Source organism: Triplophysa rosa, linkage group LG5 (assembly GCF_024868665.1).
Source record: "Triplophysa rosa linkage group LG5, Trosa_1v2, whole genome shotgun sequence".
Taxonomy (NCBI): domain Eukaryota; kingdom Metazoa; phylum Chordata; class Actinopteri; order Cypriniformes; family Nemacheilidae; genus Triplophysa; species Triplophysa rosa.
This window is the reverse complement of record NC_079894.1, coordinates 7185011-7205737: the sequence shown is the minus strand read 5'-3', so window position 1 is coordinate 7205737 and position 20727 is coordinate 7185011. Positions and strand designations below refer to the sequence as shown.

Below are 20727 nucleotides of genomic sequence, written 5' to 3'. Positions count from 1 at the left end.
ACTTGTGTATATGGTTGAGTGACAATAAAAGGATTTGATTTGAAACTGGGCTTCCTTGTTAAACTGGTAAAACAAACAGAAAAGTCCTTTTATTAGTGTATCTAATCTCAGTGTTTTTAGATTTGGTGTCTAGAAACATTGAGTTTCTGGTAGGATTGAATGTCTGGTAGGATTAATATATTCAGGACATTCATTTTAGAGAATAAAAAAGAAGATACATCACAGATGAGGTCTAGAATTTAAAGTACACCCTCCTTCAAACCAGTAAGTGTTCCTGATACAATACATAGTCATCGATGCAGCCTGTTGATTCAATCTAAACAGTGTACCTATATGGGTATTTGTTGTATTCTATTATTATTTTGCTCCTTTGGTGGTTTGCTTATCAGTTTCCTAAGGCTTTTGATTTTGGAATAACCTCATTTGCCTGTGAGAGAATCTCTCATGTTTTGAGAATGAACAGGTTTATAAGCTACAGCTACTGTCATTTAGTGTTTTTACCATATCAGTAAAGATACAATGTGTATGGATGAATGTTTGCCGGCTTGCAGCCAGCTAAACCTGTTACTTCAGCAGGTAGGACACTCCAAGCAGGAGAGGCAAAGAGTTGGGCCATCCCACCAGATGGTCACAGCAGGGAGAGGGGATTAATGGTTGCTCTTACTTTGACAATGCAAATACAACGTCAGTAATTCAGAATTGCGTCACTGTTTCACCATGCACGGAAAACCTTCGAAACGCATATTCCATGTGATATACTGTCTAAAGTCATTTGGATTTCTCCTTGGCTTCTATCGGTGCATTTACACGGGGCGTCAGGGTTAACGCTTCTCATTTACTTGGAATGGGTGACGTCATGCGTTGCCGAACTGCATTGTGGGTCCGTCGGGGACGCGTCACTGCCGTTGATCATGGCAGAAGAAATTGCTCAACTTTTCAAGCGCCAACTCAGGCATCTGCCAATCAGGACGCAATATGCATATAACCTAGTGCAGGCGCAAGCCAATTGCATTCATGCAAGACTGGAGAAGAATGTGATTGGCTGTTTTCACTACCCGTGTTTATGTAAAAATATTTTTTATTTAATTGTTTATTGTTCTACTGGACATACATATAAGATTTATTTTAATTAATCAAAGATTCATACATATGCATACAGAAGCAGTTTTAATATGAGTTTCAGAACATTAGGTGAATCTGTGTAAAATTGCAGGTTAGCCGGCCAATCTATTCTCCATTTATTTTCTCCAGACTACATTTTAAAGAACATAATAGTTTCCTGTATTGATTGACCTTACTGATATATTGGTATTAGGATTGTAAAAGGACCTTTTCACAAATGCTTGTTATATGGATTTGAGTCAATAAATATCTGCTTTAACAGCCTCATGACCACTTTTTTCATTCCTGTTGGAACCAAAATTCTCCCCATGCAATTGCCTGGTGGTACTCCATATCATTATGGATACTTCCACATTAGAGAAAATGGGCCTTGCCTTTACTCATAACCATCAAGCCTAATGATTTATATTAGTGTTAAAGACTTAATTATGTCAGGTGTGTAAAGACACACCTGACATATCTGAATATACTGAATATCTGAAGACACATCTTCAATATTTTAACATGTGCATCGCTCCTTGGAGGTTACCTCAGCAAAATTGCTCAGCTGATCTGTTGACTTTGAATCTGGTGAGAGAGAAAATAAATGTCTTCAGTCCAAAATGTAATTGTTAAATGTGATGGAAAATTTGGCTATGAAAAACACTATGTTCTTTTGTATCTGAATACATTTCCTTTGTTAAATCTATAAATTGACACTAAAATGAAATTTAATAGAACTGCTTTCTTTGCAGCATCAATGTGCAGCTCTATGTCTTCAGTACTCCTGCAATCATTAATCATTTAAAAACAGATGTTGCCATGGTGGCTTATCTATTGGCATAATCTTGGGATGCCAGCTGTGCCTCCCTATCATTATAGATCTCACTCTGTCACTTAAATGATGAGAAAGATGCAGGCATTTTTATGAAACGCTGTGAAATTTCTCACAAAATGATTACAGAGGTTCTGTGTGTTCTGAGGCGTGCAGAAAAGCCAGCTTTTGTTTAAGAAGGGTATTCTGAGGGATGTACGCCCCCACGGCAGAGGTTTCTGGCATCCTTAGGGGGAGAATAATGGAAATAATAAAACCCCCTTCTTCATTTTAAATGTCAACAGAGTAATTGACTGCTGTCATGACTGGCCGATTCTCCTCGTCCTTGACTCACAAATGCATGTGTGCTTCTTATCATTGAACCTAGAAGTGTTATAATGCTAAGCTTTGTAGATGGATCGGTGTGAGGTTGTTCGTCGAAGTACAGTGGATGCGCAGAAGGCCACAGCAGCACTACTAAAATGACAAAAAAAAACATTTGTATGCACGAAGAAAGAACATTAGAGTATTTGAACATTTTGAAAAAATATTGTCACTTTAACGTGATAGTTCACCCAAAAATGTATACTGTCATCACTTACCCTCTTGTCATTTCAAACCCGTATGACATTCTTTCTTTCGCAGAACACAAAAGAAGATACTGTATTTTGATAAACCAAACAGCACAGGCACCAATTCATTTCTATGTATGGACACAAACCAATGCAAGTGAATGGGTGCCGGTTAACAACACTCTTCATAATATCTTGTTTTGTGTTCTACTGAAGAAAGAAAGTCATACAGGTTTGAAATAACAAGAGGTTTAGTAAATGATGACAAAATTGTCATTAATTTTAATGTCCAAAATGAGTGTATTGAATTACTAAATCTTTACAGTTCTGATGTTAGAAAGCCAAAGATACACGTGGGCTGCCATAATTTTGTGCAACCTAAAAATATTTTTTAACAACTAAACGTATCATTCTGAAGGTTCAAAGCATTAGAAAAGAGCACCTGAACTTAATGCAAATTTCTATTACTCGTTTCACATTTAAAGAAGGCATTGAAGCAGTAAAATTTTTATAAATGTCAATAAGGCTGTGAATCTGGTACGAAACCACATCATTTTTTACAAAAGATCTTTCTTCCGAATCCAGTTAAAATAACAAGGTGAATAAAAAAAAGTTTATATATAATACATATAAAACCTCATGGAATGGAAACCTGGTATCACCATTCCATTACAAACCATTTTAGTGAATGAGGTGGTGAAGCTGGGGTGAGACCAAATTTATATTTGGACCCTGCGTGGCACCTCAGACTTAAACAAATACAGTTGTGGTATAAGAGCACTGTGGCAAGCCACTTGGGCAGATCCAAGAGGCTTAAATGTGCGCGCTCAGATCAAGAGTAGCTGGGGGACACAAAAGACAGTTGGAGATGTAGAGAAATGCGATGATGTAAGTGGAATAATCTAGCGCTAACTGGGCCACTGCAGACAGAGAGGCATCATGGGGTGGGGGAGTCCTCGCGTAGAGAAAGAGAAGGATGGTGTGACAACAATAGCTGAGAGGAGGAAATGGAAAAGAAGGAAAAAGGGAGAGACTGTATGTGCTAAAAACTCTCCCTATCTCCTCTTGGTGTTCCTATGGCTCAGTTGGTAGAGCGTTAGAAATGCAGGTCATGGGTTCGATCCCAGGGATCATTTATTCTCAGCAGATCTTCTGAGATTTTCCAGAACAGAGACTATAGACTAGTGCTGTAGTACTCGAGTCCGGACTCGAGACTTTTTTTATGATCTCGGACTTGTCTTGGACTCGTTGGTATTTGCACTCGGACTTGTCTCGGACTTGGTCATTGCTCTCGACCGAGTTCAGATATATATATATATTTTTTTTTTTTCTCCTTCAAAACAAAACATTGATAGAGCATGCTTCTTGTGATCCGAAAACTGTTGCCGACTCTCGACTCTAGAACGAGAGCCGCGCGTGTTCATAAGTTCTCTCTTCACACAGCAGTTCAGTTCAGTGTGTGCTGTTGTTGTAACTAAATAACTCCGGTATATTGGTTCAAGTCCTCGGGACTGTCATGCACGCCAGAAAGTGAAGAACTGAATTAATTTTGGGGTAATATTAAGTGTTTGCGGGAGACGCTACACGCGAACAATTCAGGTGAACTGGTTCGACCGGTTCACTTAAAAGAATGAACCGGTTCAAATGAATGATTCGTCCGTGGCGCGAACTGAACAGCATCAATCATTCATCAGGCACGATGTCAGCGAGCAGCGGCATAATAACATTTGGTTTTACAAACCATAAAGAATTTATCGACAGTGTGCTTAAAAGGAAACTTTTTGCAACAAAACTTTCTCCGAAACCTGTGGGACAACATCCAATTTTGTAAGAAACCTGCAAAGAGAGGTAAGTTAATGCCATGTTTCAGAGATATCATTGCATTTGATTATTTTTAGAAAGTAGTTATGAGTTTAGAAAGTAGGGCTTCAAGATAAGATTGATCATATTTTTATTGTCATTTCGATATGAACATGTTATTTAAGTATGGGCACCGAAACGTGCTTTTAAACAAGCCGTGGGGCCTATGCTCTTTCTGGCAGCTCCTCTATCGAACGCGCGGGCACGGGCAGGCGCACACACACACACGCACGCACACAAAGGTGTTAAAAAGTTCCTTAAAAAAGTGTGGGGGGGTTTGGTTACTTTGGGGGACACTAAGTCATAAGTTCAAGAATGGGAACATATTCAAGTGTTTGCTGGTTATTTGTTACATTTTCTATTGGCAGAATAGGATTGTTACACTTCAATAAAAGAAATGTGAAGTTGCACTTCGGCTTTGTGACTTTAGTGCTATACCTAAAGTAAATAAAATTACCTTATTTTAAGGTAAAATAAAATTGTCTTTTGATCATTACCAATAATGAAAATAGAAGATATGCTGTCTCTTGCATCACAAAAATTCTCAATAGTTAAGTATGTGGTCTTGTAGTCATGTTTTTTTTTCTGTCTCTGTCTTGACTGTCTCAATTGGACTCGGTCTTGACTTGGACTCGAACCTCTTTGGACTTGGACTTGTCTTGGACTCGACAACGGTGGACTTGACTACAGCCCTACTATAGACTATAGGAATGAGAAGAGGGGAAGAAGCATTGAGACAGACCTAGCAGGGGATCCCTCAAGCCTCTAATCACATCACATCCAGGCCTACTGAGGGATGATGGGTAATTTTATTGTCAGTACAGCAGATGCGCAATACTTCAGAGAAATTTCACAATATCTTTACTTTTCATAAGGTGGGTTTGGCCGTCATGATATTTACAGTGAAGTCTAAATAAAAGAATGTTTAACAATTAGATACGTACATAATCTGTGTTAAATAGTTCAGCCTTATTATGTTCTGTTTAACATGCATTTGTTGAAAGTGTGTCTTGCTTGACAAAAGCTTAGATGCGTTTGCTTGGGCCGTGTACACATGTCATATTCCCGCATCTTTTATTCACAATCTAGGCCACACCGGGATTAAATATATCCTATTCAGGGTTCATCTCTCCCAGGAGATAAAACAATCATTTTTAATCAATCATTGGAGATTTTCCTTATCTTTCTCAGAACCACATAAGTCAGAACACATCTTTTTATTTTTAATAATCAACCCGTGTGTCTAAAATGTCAAAAGCGAATACAGCTGTAGCTCTACTTTATAACTTTGACTGCCATGTTTATCTTTCAGTACAGTAAAGCATAAGATAGCATTTAGATGTGGACTCCATGCATGCATGTAAGGCTTTCAGCAGATGTCACATGTCTGTGCAGTGGAATATCAAAGCAAGGGTGACATTTGTGGGCTGTGTGTAAAAAGGTCAAACTGAATGCTGCAACTCTTTGCTTCATTGCTGGGAAATGGTGCACTTGGAGAGAGGATTGGAGTGGATTGGTCCCGGTATTTGTGTTCTCTCTTAGTTGGACATTTTCGGCATTTCTGCAGTAAATTGTTGATTTGTAATAGTAAGGTGCTTTGACCATGCAAGTCATTGTGCCCCTTTAAAATCTGCTTGATCAAAATTATGCTATCAGCAATAACTGAAAAAAAGTCAAATAACTGGAGAGAGGCTGCAATACTAATACACGGATGATAAGAGAGACTGAAAAATGCTCAACATCTGCATTTATTTCTCCTGAGATCAGATTGCTAAAGTGGGGTGGCTTCCAGTAAATTTACTCCATTCAGAATCAGAATCAATATTTGCTTTATTGGCCAAGTGTGTGCAAGCACACAAGGAATTTGTTGTGTTTTTATAAGCTCTTGGTACATAAATAACATATTCACATGACATGAGAACAGGAAGAACAACAAGTAAGTAAAAAATAGGTAGTACTACGGAAAAGAAAAAGAGAAAAAATAAAATAATAATAATAATGTTGTGTACAATTGGAAGATCTATGTACAGATTTGTACATTTACAGTATATACAGCTGTATAAATAAAAAAGATGCATATGTATTTACATATTACTTAGAGGTGGTGATTAGGAGTAAAGAAATGAAATGCAGAGAAAAAGACAGGTATTAGATAATAAAACGTGTGTTAATTCTGTGTTAGCTGTTTAAAAGCTGGTGATGGCATTGTGGAAAAATGTTTTTTATGCCTAGATGTTCTGATGGGCAGAGATCTGTAACGTCTGCCTGTGGGGAGAAGTGCAAACAGGTTGTGGCCGGGGTAAGAGGGGTCTGCGATGATGTTACCAGCCCCGTTTCTTCACTCTGGAGTTGTACAAGTCCTGAAGGTTGGGCAGGTTAACACCAATTATCCTTTCAGCAGTCCAAACAGAACTACACCTCTGTTCCAAACTGCCTCCCTATTCCTATATTGTGCATTTGCAGTATTTTCAAAACAATGAAAGAAACTTAAGTATAGGATAAATAAACCTAAAAATACTGTACAGTGAATTGAGTAGGGCTGTGTATTGGCAAGTGCCTCTCGATACGATACATATCACGATAGATGGGTCACGGTACAATATATTGCTAGTTTCCGATACGATACACATTTGCGATATATTGCAATACATTAAATAGAAAATGTAAAAAGTAGAGCTAGAAATACAACATGCTGTGCACCACCTGGGGTTTTCTGTAAGGATAAGTGTAAAGACAGAGTGGCCATGATGTGCGATGCATGGACCTTTAGATCAGAGGTTTGGGTTCTCAAACTGTGGATTGCGCCCCTCAAGTGGGTAGCACAGGGGAATAAGGTGGGTCACGCAAGTCACTTGGCTGTTGTGGTGCATTACAGTTAAAACAATGAACATGGGCAGTATGAAACCTCTGGTTCATCCATGCTGTAAATGCGCTGGTGNTACAATATATTGCTAGTTTCCGATACGATACACATTTGCGATATATTGCAATACATTAAATAGAAAATGTAAAAAGTAGAGCTAGAAATACAACATGCTGTGCACCACCTGGGGTTTTCTGTAAGGATAAGTGTAAAGACAGAGTGGCCATGATGTGCGATGCATGGACCTTTAGATCAGAGGTTTGGGTTCTCAAACTGTGGATTGCGCCCCTCAAGTGGGTAGCACAGGGGAATAAGGTGGGTCACGCAAGTCACTTGGCTGTTGTGGTGCATTACAGTTAAAACAATGAACATGGGCAGTATGAAACCTCTGGTTCATCCATGCTGTAAATGCGCTGGTGTCACATCAATGAAAGCACAAACTTACTTTTTGGAATAAACTTTTTGTCTAATACACTGCAGTAGCCAGGTAACTTGGTGGGTCATGACTTGCGAAGCTTACAAACAGCATACATATACAACTCATTACTCCATGACTTATTTTGAAAAACAAAGCACACCCACACATCAGCTCTGAGAGCTCGAAGCGTTCTTATATTTTTCACCATGCTCGCTTCCACTTACTTTTGGCCATATGTATATGCCATGATTTAAAAAAAAAAGTATCGATAGTAGAGTTATCACTATCGATACACTTAGGGATGCACCGATACTGATACCAAGCTCATGTACTCGTACTCGTAATGACACACCGATACCAAAGACCGATACCTCACGTGACATACATAGAGCCCTATGATTTCCGCAACGCAGAAAACGCGGATGGAATAGAGGAATCCAGGCATAAAACAGAATTTGCTGTACGACACGGAATCTGGCAAATGTATTTTTCCTAACAAGAAATTAGCGCTGAACCGCTAACAGCTAACGTAACAGCTAACGAAATATTCAGATACTGTTTAAATATGTATTCTGCTTGTTTTGCGTGACTGTGTGTGAAAGAGTGGTGCGGTTGCGTGTACTAATTAAACCTGAACGCATTGTGCTTGTGAAGCTTTCAGAGCCAGCGTTTCACTGCACGAGGACACAACACATAACAAACACCATTTGCGGCTATCTGTCAAAATAAAAGTCCGGTTAACATGAACAAGTTATAATACACTCACATTTTACCACACCACCCCCCTTGAATTTTTTTATAATTCAACCACAGAGTATATTGTTTACTTTAGCAAACTGAAGTAAATGTGCTAGTAAAAGTGTGCAACTTATCATAAAAAAATTGAACTTAATTTAAAAATAGTACTTAAATTTAAGTGGACCTAAAAACAAAACAAAAAAAAATGTACCAGTAAGATACTGGTTTATTAACATAATTGTACATTATACAGGCATCGGTTATAGGTATCGGTATCGGCGAGTACCAGAAAAAAAGTATTGGTACTCGTACTTGGTCTTTAAAAAATGGTATCGTGCATCCCTAGATACACTATTGGAAAAAAATTGCGATAGTTACATGTATCGATATTTTTGCACAGCCTTAGAATTGAGAGTAGAAAAAGTTCAGATATTGCCACTGCAGTGGCCGGATTTGCCATAGACGATGTGTTATCTAGCATTTATGCCAAAAATAAGTTGAATAAGAGGCATTTTTAGTTTTGTAATGGACCTCTTATTCCATTATCTTACACACTTAAAAAACAGTGCTTCAAAAGGTTCTTCGATGCCATAGAAGAACCTTTTGGTTCTAAACACCTTTATTTTTAAGAGTGTACGAGGGCCTCAAAGTTTGTGATGGCTGAATGAGACTTGAAAGACAAATGGAAGGTTTAATATATAGTAAATTCTAGTTGTGCTCCTTTACACATACGTTTTTCAAGAATAGATCTCATCTTCCATGAACTCTGTGACCACTTGTTCTCCACTTTGTCCATCACTATAACAGCAGACTATAAACATACTGTACTGTGGTTGATTTAATCATTAACTCAATTTACGGGATTCATGGAAGTCTTAAACACAAATATTTAGATATTCTGAGTCTGAAGGAAGGCTCTGCGTCCCTCAGGTAATTGAGGAATCACTGAAGACTTACTTAAGAGGCCTTATTGTTGCCATATAACTTTATTCTTTTGGAGTATTTAAAACTGTTAAAGAAATAAAAAAGATATTGAGATATTTTTTATCTCATCAATTAGCCACAAGAGTCGTATTAAAATGAATGTTTCACTAAACGTTTGTTTAAGACACTTTTATTAGTTCTGTAAGGTTCTCTAGAGAGACTCCTGCCAAAATTTATTTGGAGAGGCAAAGTACCAAGAATTTGAGTCTGTGTAGACCATTCTGTAAGCTCCAGCATTCATGTTTATTTTACTGTGGAGCCCAGATAAGAGTTACAGTAAGGATTTGGCAAGTAAAACATGCTGACTCTCACCCAGGGCAACAAATATAAGAATCGCAAATTGAGGGTGTCCCTCCTGCTGGTGCACTATTTTATTTCCCCTTAGTTGCTTACAGAAAACAACTGCCAGTCCGTTTATAATTGGCACTTTGACAGATACCAGTATAAGTTCATCTGTTTTTCAGTCATCAGACTGTTTTTAGATCTGTCTTATTTTACACCACTTGCCACTTATTCTTATGTAAAAACTCGACAGTGGTGTTATTCATGACAAATAGTACAAGTGTGAACTCTTGCAATACAAAGCAAAATGACAATTCACCAAAACATAAACCTTCAGTCATAATTTACTCACCCGAATGTCATTTTAAACCTGTATGCAGGGCTCCCGACAAAAAAATCAGTTAATGAGCCATTGGCTCCCATAAGGGAAAAAGCAGGCGCCAAATTATTTTTTTAAGAGCCATAACATGAACTTACATGTTTTTAATAACATACTTTTAGTTATCCTGTTGTGTGTAAATCTTCCCTCTCATAGGTTTTGCTCACATAAAGTTATTCTTTCAAGTTGTTTTCCCTCATAAGCAGGGTCATACGGAATCTGCAGACATTTTGTTAATTCCACCCTAAAATTTGGGAAACATTGCAGAATTCCACAGAATAGTTTTAAATGTGTTTACATTTGTACACAAATATAAATATGTGTAAATGTGTTCAAATAGTCTAACTGACTAAACTCTTAATACACCAGACCAAATTCCTCTGAATTCATTTGAACCAACAGAAAAGGTGCATGTCAAGACCATATTTATATATTATACTGTAAGAAAAAGTAGGCTACATATATTTTATTTATTATTAAGAAAGGGCTTGTTAAATTGTTATGTTGATTTTAGTTTGTAAAAATGACACTTTTCCGCATGTTCACAACACAACGTAAAGATAACTTAAAATAAAACTTAACAAGAGAATTCGGCTGTCGTTCATTCTTGCTGTGAACGGATTTGAAATGATACAGCGGTGTCTTATAACAAATACATTCTCTGAACTTCTCCGCGATTAGTTTCATTTTAAACATCTCAAATATCACATTGTTCGTCCTCAGGCTCATTAAAATCAGTCACAGCAAACAGCGCATTCTACTAACACGCTCACATTGTGTGTGTCTACTTGTCAATAACAAGTGCTAACATCCACGAAATTCCACAGTTTTCTGCGGAGATCTGCGAGCGCTTATTCCGTGCTTCCCATAGCATTGGAACGCAGAGTGTGTCAATGTCAATGTCAATTTTATTTATATAGCACTATTAAACACAACCATGCTGCACAATAAAAACAGTTCAAATAAGACAATACAAAATAATTACTAAAAGAAAACGATACAATAAAAGTAGTCAATGATAAAACGCCAGATCAAAAGGTAAGTTTTCAACATGGATTTAAAAACAGATATTGAAGATGCAGATCTAATACAGAGGGGCAGAGCATTCCACAGTCTAGGTGCAGAAACTGAGAAAGCGCGGTCACCCCTGCATTTCAACTTCGACTTTGGGATGCATAATAATCTCTGGTTGGACGACCGAAGAGACAAGAGGGGCCGATGTTCAATCAATAGATCTGATAGATAGGCAGGGGCCAAACCGTTTAATGATTTAAACACTAAGAGAAGAATTTAAAAATTAACTCAATAGCGCACAGGCAACCAGTGCAGAGAACGTAAAACTGGTGTAATATGATCTCGTTTTTTGGTACTTGTTAAAAGCATTTTGAACTATCTGCAGATGGGATAGGGCTGAATGAACAATCCCAAAATACAGCGAGTTGCAGTAGTCTAATCTAGAAGCGATAAAAGCATGAATTAATTTTTCAAAATTTTTATTAGACAGGATTGGTTTTACTTTCGCTAGAAGTCAAAGCTGAAAAAAGCAGGAATTAGCCACTGTATTAATCTGTCTGTCGAATTGTAAGCCATCATCAAAAATAAAACCCAGATTTTTTACCCAAGGCTTCACAGAAGATGTTAAATCGCTGAGATTTACTTTCGGTGTACTACGAGAATCCGACGGAGCAAACACAATTATTTCAATTTTACTCTCATTGAAATTAAGAAAATTTAAAGACAACCAGGCTTTCACATCAGACAGGCATGACATAAGTGCTTCTAGACCATTAGAACTCTGTTTTAAGGGGCAGATAGATTTGAGTATCATCTGCATAGCAATGGAAAGACAGGCCATGCTTCCTAAATATAGAACCCAATGGGAGCATATACAATGAAAAAAGAATAGGAGCCAAAATGGATCCCTGGGGAACACCACATGACAAAGAAGCTACCTCAGATGAGTGTTCACCAATATTAACTCCAAAGCTACGATTAGAGAAATAAGATTTAAACAATTCAAGAGCACTACCTTTTATGCCTACACAGTGCTCCAAGCGAGCAAGCAGAACAGCGTGGACCACAGTGTCGAAATCAGCGCTCAAGTCTAGGAGCACAAGCACAAGCACAGCATGATCCCCAGCATCACCAGTTAGTAGAATATCATTTAAAACCTTCAGAAGAGCAGTCTCCGTCGAGTGGTGTTTTCTAAAGCCTGATTGAAAGACTTCAAAGATCTTATTTTCATCTAAAAAATGTTGTAGTTGTTGCAGGACTACTTTTTCTAATATCTTTGTAATAAAAGACAGTTTAGAAATTGGTCTATAATTGGCTTATAGACCAAAGAACAGAAGGATCTAGGTTCGGCCTCTTGAGCAAGGGATATACTATAGCATGTTTTAACACATAGGGTACAGTACTAGTCTCAAAACATCGATTTATCATGGTCACAGGATAGGGACCACTGCATCAAAGACTTGTTTCAGGAAAAAAAGGTGGAATAGCATCAATGGAGGAGCCAGATGGCTTTAACTGACACACTATTTCTTGAAGGTTGTAGTGCCTACAAGATGTATAAAAGAAATAGGTTCAAACTGGCTGAAATCAACAGAACAGACTGGAGAAATAGAAGGGTCCGAAGCAGGTGGAGATATCCCCAGCCTGATATCACTGACCTTATTTATAAAAATCTAAGAAAATCATCACACAAAGTATTTGACACATCTGGGTGCTCACAAACCATTGTATTTACAACAGAGTTAAAAATAGTAAAAAGAGTTTTTGTCAAAAACTCTTGTCAATAATTGCCGTGAAGTACTTGGATTTTGCTGCTCTGACTGCCTTCTGAAATTTCAATAATGAATCTCTTAAAATTTCAAAGGAAATTTGGAGCCGATCCTTTTTCCACTTACGCTCCGCTCTCCCACAGATCTGCCTCAGAGAGCGTATGTTGTCATCAATCCAGGGCTCAAATCTAGGTTTAAGTTTTGAGGATTTTACAGGAGCAACTGAATCCAAGACATCCACACATGTGGAATTAAGCCTGAACAGGAACTCCTCTGCATCCAAGTCACATTGACTGACATCTACTGATTTAATAGCATCACAAAAAGCTAATGAGAAAGCTTCGCTAGTGGTAGAGGTAATTAATTGAGAGTGACGGGTACGTTGAGTGACATTAGGTGTATTACAAACCCAGGTAACAGAAAACAAGACAGATTTATGGTCAGAAAACCCATTGTCCAAAACCTCAAGATCGTACAGAGAAAAGCCATGAGTCAGCACAAGATCAAGTATATGTCCCCTCTGGTGAGTGGAATAAATGGAGAGCAGAGAGCTGGTGCTGAGCGTGCGGGAAACTGCTTGTGTCACTCGCACAGTCACTCGCACAGCTACTGCTACTAGGGGACCTCGAACCGGGCATTGATCCGGCATGGGACTGGGAGTCGGTCGCGTCTGCCGCTAGAGCACCTCTTGAGGTCGGGAAGTGCACCTTCCTTGAGACCTGCACAGCTCTCTCTCTCGCTAGCCTGGCGTTTTTAAAAAAATGGGGTGCTTCTGTTGGAAACACTTTAAAAATGAGCAAATTTGCGTGGTCCTCCGCAAAAATTTCACTAGCAAATTAATATTTTTGGTCGCAAATGCGACAGTTTTAGGTGCAGTCTGGAGCCCCGTGTATGATTTTCTTCCACAGAACACAAAAGAAGATAATTGTTAACCTTCACCCATTCAGTCGCATTGGTTTTGTGTCCGTACAATAGAAGTGAATGGGTGCCGGCACTGTGTCTGTACAATAGAAGTGAATGGGTGCTGGCACTGTTTGGTTACCAACTTTTATTGAAATGTCAGTTACGCTTTATTTTAAGGTCCAATTCTCGCTATTAACAAACCATTAACTACCACTTTTGCCTCAGTAAACGCCTAATCTGGTATTTATTAATAGTTAGTAAGGTAGTTGTTAGGTTTAGGGATTAGGATTAGGGATGTAGAATATGGTCATGCAGAATATGTGCTTTATAAATACTAATAAACAGACAATATTCTAATAATATGCATGCTAATAACCAACAAGTGAAAAATGGTCCCTATACTAAAGTTGGTCACACTTTATTTTAAGGTACAATTCTCGCTATTAACAAACCATTAACTATGACTTTTGCCTCAATAACTCCAAATTTGTCACTTATTAATTGTTAGTAAAGTAATTGTTAGGTTTAAGTATTGGGTAGGATTAGGGATGTAGAATATGGTCATGCAGAATATGTGCTTTATAAGTAATAATTAACATCCAATATGCTAATAATAGGCATGCTAATAAACTACTAGTTAATAGTGAGAATTGGTCCCTATACGAAAGTGTTACCCTAAAGTTTTACCGAAATATCTTCTTTTGTGTTCTGCAGAAGAAAGAAAGACATACAGGTTTGAAATGATAACAGAATTTTCATTTTTGGGTGAGCTATTACTTGCATAAACAACATGTGAATGCATTTGAATTATACAACAAAATATAAAACTAAGTGGAATTTATTTCAAGGAAACGTGAACACACTCAAACAAAACATTTTATATCTGTGGGGTTAGGGGATGTGGAAGTATGTTCATATTGTTCAAATGATAAAACTGATTTTACATCGCAAAAGACATTTGCCGCCTTAGTTGCCACCACAGATATTACGACTGTGATGTAGCATCAAATTGCTTTGCGAAACAGTGGACGGATCAACAGGGTAACAAAACAACCTGACAGGCTGGGCGATATATCGATTTTTAAGATATATCGATATATTTTTTCAACGCGGTGCGGGAATAGACAGTATCGTTAATATCGATATGGGGTGTGTTCAACTTGAAGCGGCTCTGTGGTGTCTGACATGCGCACTACCCATGCGCAGAGTGAGCAGAGCACTCTCGCTCTGCGCGAGAACTGGACGGAACCCGCAATTTACATGTTTTAAACAAGTGGTGTGCAGCTGTATGCAGGGTTTTTCCTGCATAGAGAAATTGTCGTGTCAAATGTCGTGCCGCCTCAGGCTCTCGCCAAAATTATGTTGTGAGTCTTCACAAGAAATGCTGCGTGCATTTAACAGACTGTCATTTGTAACTGCAGTTGCGACATTACGCCACAGTGGAGGCGCTGTTTCGTTATCCGCACACTGAGGCGTTAAAAAGAGATGCAGAACAAGAGCCAGCCTGTGTTTCACGGCTGTTTGTTTTGCATCCAAGTACGTTTAATTTCTTAAAATTTCTTAAATTAACATGACGTACATCATTGTAATGTCTTTAGCTGTGCAGTTGGATCGTTGAATCGGCGTATACTGAACAACACCGCAAATTTGCCAGTATGAACGCACATTGCATTTAGAACGACTCGCACACGAATGACTCATTTGAACCGATTCATTTAAACTATTGAACTTTTCAGTCACTAGCGAATATAAGTGATCATTGAATCATTTAAAATGAACCACAGAGAATGCAAGATGTGAATGAGCTTTGCTCATTTTGAAAGACTGGTTAATTCAGTTGGCTATTGTGGGCTGAAAAGTTAGTTGAAAATGATAAAAATGCTTTATTTGATAAAAAAAACATTTCTGTTTGGTTGAATAAAAGTAATGTTTTATATGTAAGGAATAATTGACGACGGGCCGTTCAATTATCGAAAGTTAATGCACACCCCGAGGTGGTAATGCGGCCACGACGCGAAGCGGAGTGGCCGTTACACCTCGGGTGTGCATTAACTTTCGATAATTGAATGGACCGGAGTCAATTATTCCGCTTATACCACGGTCACAACACCACAAGACGTTGTTCCGATACCACAAGACGTTGTTACGATGTTTTATCTCAAGACATTTGTATGGTATTTGTCCCGGAATGCACTTGCTGGTAGGACTAATTTCTTACGCATCTCATCTGAAGGCGTTGCTTGAGCTCATATGCAGTTTTCCGAGAGCGAGAGGAAGACAGACAGTGCACGTGCACACGCGTTTGCTTCACTGAGAGTGAAAAGACAAGTATCTATATTTGATTTGTTTTCGTCGTATTTAACACCCCTGTCGTATAAGAAAAGTATTAAGAGAAAAAGTGTCATGGAGGTTCTGCGTCAGCTGCGGTTCTCTCAGTGGTATAGAAAGCTTCCTGCTGTGTGTTTTAAGTCCCGTTTACCCATTCCACAGACAAATTTAACATGTTGTTGTTGTTGTTATTTTTGTGCTTCGTGTTTTATCTTTAACCCGCTGATTGTGTCATGTAGTTTGCCGTTACCTTTGATACATGCTTTAGTTTTTCATCTGAACAGTCCTGTACAGTGCTCTCGCCATTGTTGTTCAAATGTTCATGCTGTCCATAAATATTAATAGTTATTTCTTCTCAGACAATGGAATTTGCCAGTCACTTTGTCTGTTGTTAGATACATATTCACTGGCGGACAGTAGGCTAAACTTGGCGAAGTGATATGGGACTGTAATGCGGTCAGCAGACCTGGAACACCTTCATAGGTGTGCGTTTAACTGAAAAATAATGCACACCCGTCGAACGTTCGTCAGCCAATCAGAATGAAGCATTCAACAGCCCCGTGGTATAAAACTTAATAATTGTCATTTTTATCTAATTTTGTTAGAACTTTTAATATGTCAAACTCAAAGTCACTTTGGTTAAGCCACTTAAAGGTATGGTAGGCCTACGTGTGTGTGTGTACAAGATCAGGATGGCACCACCTCCGCCTCATTTTGAGCCAGGAAAAACCCTGTTATTATAATCTTTGGTTACAATTTACATGTTTTAAGCAAGTGGTGTGCAGCTGTATGTTTTCAAATAGGGAAAAAAACCCTGTCATTGAATTTCTTTTCACAAGCCATTTTAATAAAGGTGATTGTGACATCTCGCATGAGGCTTTGACTTGCTAGTAAACATTTATTCCACTTTGTAGAAAATATTGATATACATATCGGATATAGCCTTTCATCAAAAAAATACAGAGATATGAATTTTGGTCAATATCGCCCAGCCCTAGCATTTTCAATTAAAAACTTGAAAAGCATCCAGCATGCAATGATGGTATTAGCAAGAGTTGTGCCGTTGAAGCGAAGTCAGTGTGGTCTGGCACAATCAGTGTTGTTGCATTAAGAACAGTTACATCAGATGAGGCTACAGGGTACGTGAATCATTAAACGGAAGTCTATAGAAAAACTCCACGACTTCCCGCTGTTTTCTTATTCATCGTTATGACAGAGTGTAATTGCTCGAAATAGAATGACAGATTTGTTTTGCTTCGGGCTCGCACGCTCGTGCACTGGCCTTGTGTGACTCACTCGGGCGTCCAGAGGTGTGGAGGAGGTCTTGTGGGGTCAGAGGAAAAGCTCAGCGGGCGTGCTGCCGTAGGATTTAAGCTTGACGTACCCTCATTATTACACAGGCTCTGGGTCATTGGAGATCTTTAAATAGAAAGACAGCCGTGTGTGTTGACGTGGGCTTTTATGTAATTAAAGAGATGTTTGTGTATATGTCATTATGCGTTGCCATTTTTTCGGGAGCTCTCGCTTTAGGCTGATGTATAGCCTTTCGGGCTTCAGAGATAGCGTCTAGGGGGGTCGACAACGGGTCATGTTGCTTCTATGGTCACGTGGTTTCTAATTAGGGAGACAGGCCAAGCTATGATGACACTTTAAGCAAAACAAGTATTTGTTTTATTTAGTGGTTAAAGTGACATGCTAAACTTAGAAGCTCAAGACTGGTTTGCGTCACATTGCATTTTCACTTTCAAGCTTCGACAGAAAAATCACTGATGGCTGAAATCCCATCACGGTACATTAGATAGCAGTTAAATTGTTTGATTTACGTGTCTGTCAATACGCCACGGACTGGCCTTCATCTAAAATAATATCTAATGCAGAGGCTGTAGAGGAAGGTGTGAGAGCTGTGTGCGCCAGCAGTGATGATGTGCTGGAAGGCTGGCGTCAGCGAGGTGCCAGTCTACACGCCCACTCTGGCCAAGCGGAGCGCACTGCCGGGGGACGGTGCACTTTTTTACTCATGTCTAACTGCTGGAGAACAGATCTCATTAAGTCTCGGCAGTTATTTATGTGTCCGCAGCATAGCCAAGCATACTTCAATAAAGTGTATCAATAGGTCAGCTGTCACAGGCACGCTTATAAAAGGTATTGTTGTAAATAGCAACATGGTTTTCAGTGTTGTCAGTATTTTCACCATTCAGCTTAGAGGCCGGTTTCATAGACAAAGGTTTAAGACGTTTAAGATGTCTTTACTGAAAATAACTTATCTTAAAATATGTCAGTGCCATTGGTTTGTCTCAAGATACACACCAGTAATGTTTTTTTTAAAGTGACTCATAATTTAACTAATGCATAGTCTTGGCTTAAGCTAAGTCTTGTCTGTGAAAACAGGCCTAGATGTCAATATTTGGGGGTTTAAATGCCAATGCAAGGTCTCTCTTAAAGAATTGAAAGTAGTTTTTTATTTTTAAAGCACCATTTTCCATAGTCAGGTTAGTGTGGCTTTTAGAATTGTGCCATCTATAATGTTCCATATTCCTCATAAATGGAAACATGAGAATTATTAAATAACTATTTTATGTTCTTTGAACAGCAACACCTTCTCTTTTTGTTGGGTATTATTGGTTCTGGTTTGTGCATTTTAATTCACAGAATTCCTATAAAGTCTCGTCTCTTAAAAACATGTTTTTTGTCACATGTATAAAACATGGATATACAGTATCTCTCATATTAAATGCCCAGTGTGTAAATTTTTTGGAGGATCTATTGACAGAAATGCAATATCATATACATAACTATGTGTTCAGAGGTGTATAAAGACCTTACTACATAATGAAGTGTTATGTTTTTCTTAAGAATGAGCTATTTCTATCTACATTTACATTTAGTCATTTAGCAGACGCTTTTATCCAAAGCGACTTACAAAGAGTTCAGGGAGCAATAAACGATATGTCATACAGGAGCAATAATACAATAGGTGCTAATAAAAAGTTACTAATTTCAACAAAAGTTAGACCAATACCTGTTGAGAGAAAGAGAGAGGGTTAGTTTTTTTTTCATTTGTCTGTCAAGTATTCACAGAAGAGATGGGTTTTAAGTCGTTTTTTGAATGTTGTGAGAGATGTGGTTGATCTGACCGAGTTAGCAAGAATGTTCCACCAGGAAGGAGTTGTGAAGGAGAATGAGCGGGAAAGCGATTTACTGCCCTTATGAAAAGGCAATACAAGACGCCACTCGTTTGCTGAATGCAGGGTTCTTGATGGGGTGTAGAAGTGTAGGAGGGTGTGAAAGTATTCCGGTGCAGATCCAGTGATAGTCCTATAGGCAAGCATTAGTGACTTGAATCTGATACAGGCTTAAACCGGTAGCCAGTGGAGAGAGATGAAAAGGGGTGTCACATGAGCCCTTTTGGGCTGTTGGAAGACGAGGCGTGCTGCTGCGTTCTGAGCCAGCGGGAGTGGTTTGATAGCCTTTGCAGGAAGACCAACAAGGAGAGCATTGCAGTAGTCCAACCTTGAGATTACCAGGGCCTGGACAAGGAGTTGTGCTGCATGCTCAGTGAGATAGGGTCTAACCTTTCTAATGTTGATTAAGGCATATCGGCATGTCTTTGCAATGTGATCATTGAAGGACAGCTGTTTATCAAATATGACTCAGAGGTTCCTGGCTGTTTTGGAAGGAGTGATTGTGGTATTGCCAAGTTGGATGGTGAGATCGTGTTGCACCATGGGGTGTGCCGGAAACACAAGTAGTTCCGTCTTGGCAGGGTTCAGCTGGAGGTGATGCTCTTTCATCCAAGCTGAGATGTCTTCTAGGCAGGCTGTAATGCGAGCTGCTACAGTGGTATCGTCTGGGTGAAACGAGATGTAGATCTGGGTGTCGTCAACATAACAGTAATATGAGAAGCCGTGTGCCCGTATGATGGGTCCCAAGGATGTCGTGTAGATGGAAAAAAGCAGCGGTCCAAGCACAGATCCCTGAGGGACCCCAGTGATCATGTGGTGAGCAGTGGACAGCGAGCTCCTCCATGACACCCTGAAGGATCTGCCAGAGAGGTAGAATTTGAACCAGCGGAGAGGAGAGCCTGAGATTCCTAGAGATGACAGGGTTGCTAGCAGTATCTGGTGATTGACAGTGTCAAACGCTGCAGATAGGTCTAGCAGAATCAGGACCGAGGATTTAGATTCTGCCTTGGCTAGCCGCAGTGCTTCTGTGATCGATAGCAGTGCAGTCTCAGTGGAGTGGTTTGTTTTGAAGCCAGACTGTTTGTCATCCAGTAGTTTGTTCAGGGATAGGTAGGAAGACACCTGGTTGAAAACTGCCCTTTCAAGTGTTTTTGCAATAAATGGGAGGAGAGAGACAGGTCTGTAACTGTCGGTAGTAGAGGAGTCCAATGTGGGTTTCTTAAGTAGGGACGTGACCTGGGCCTGTTTGAATGTGGATGGAACTACATACACCTCGGGTCTGCTTGCATGTTGTTCCCATGTTGTTTCTACAGTAGCCCTGAACGGACATGAGACCAACGGACAATGAGATATGTTATCTCATTCGGGAAAGAAGTGAAAACATGACGACATCTTAGTTCTGTGTCAGCCTCTGTAGTACTTCGAAAGGAAGGGGAAAGGGTGGAGTGAGCCGTTAGTTGCAATTCGCAACCTCACAGCTAAATTCCACTAAAAATCACACAATGGTCCTTTAAATAGAA

At 39.1% G+C, this 20727-nt stretch overlaps 1 protein-coding gene across 6 annotated transcripts in view; it reads left to right on the top strand.

The window, feature by feature from the left end:
* The window catches only part of dlgap1a (discs, large (Drosophila) homolog-associated protein 1a), a 139616-nt gene that overhangs the window by 24826 nt on the left and 94063 nt on the right, over positions 1–20727 (top strand). Inside the window, exon 1 of one of the 6 annotated variants that reach the window (XR_008962963.1) lies at positions 6692–6713. The exons of the other annotated variants lie outside the window; for them this stretch is intronic. The gene's annotated coding sequence lies outside the window, so the exon portion shown is untranslated. Of the gene's footprint in view, positions 1–6691; positions 6714–20727 lie in introns of those variants that run through there. 6 annotated transcript variants of the gene reach the window in all.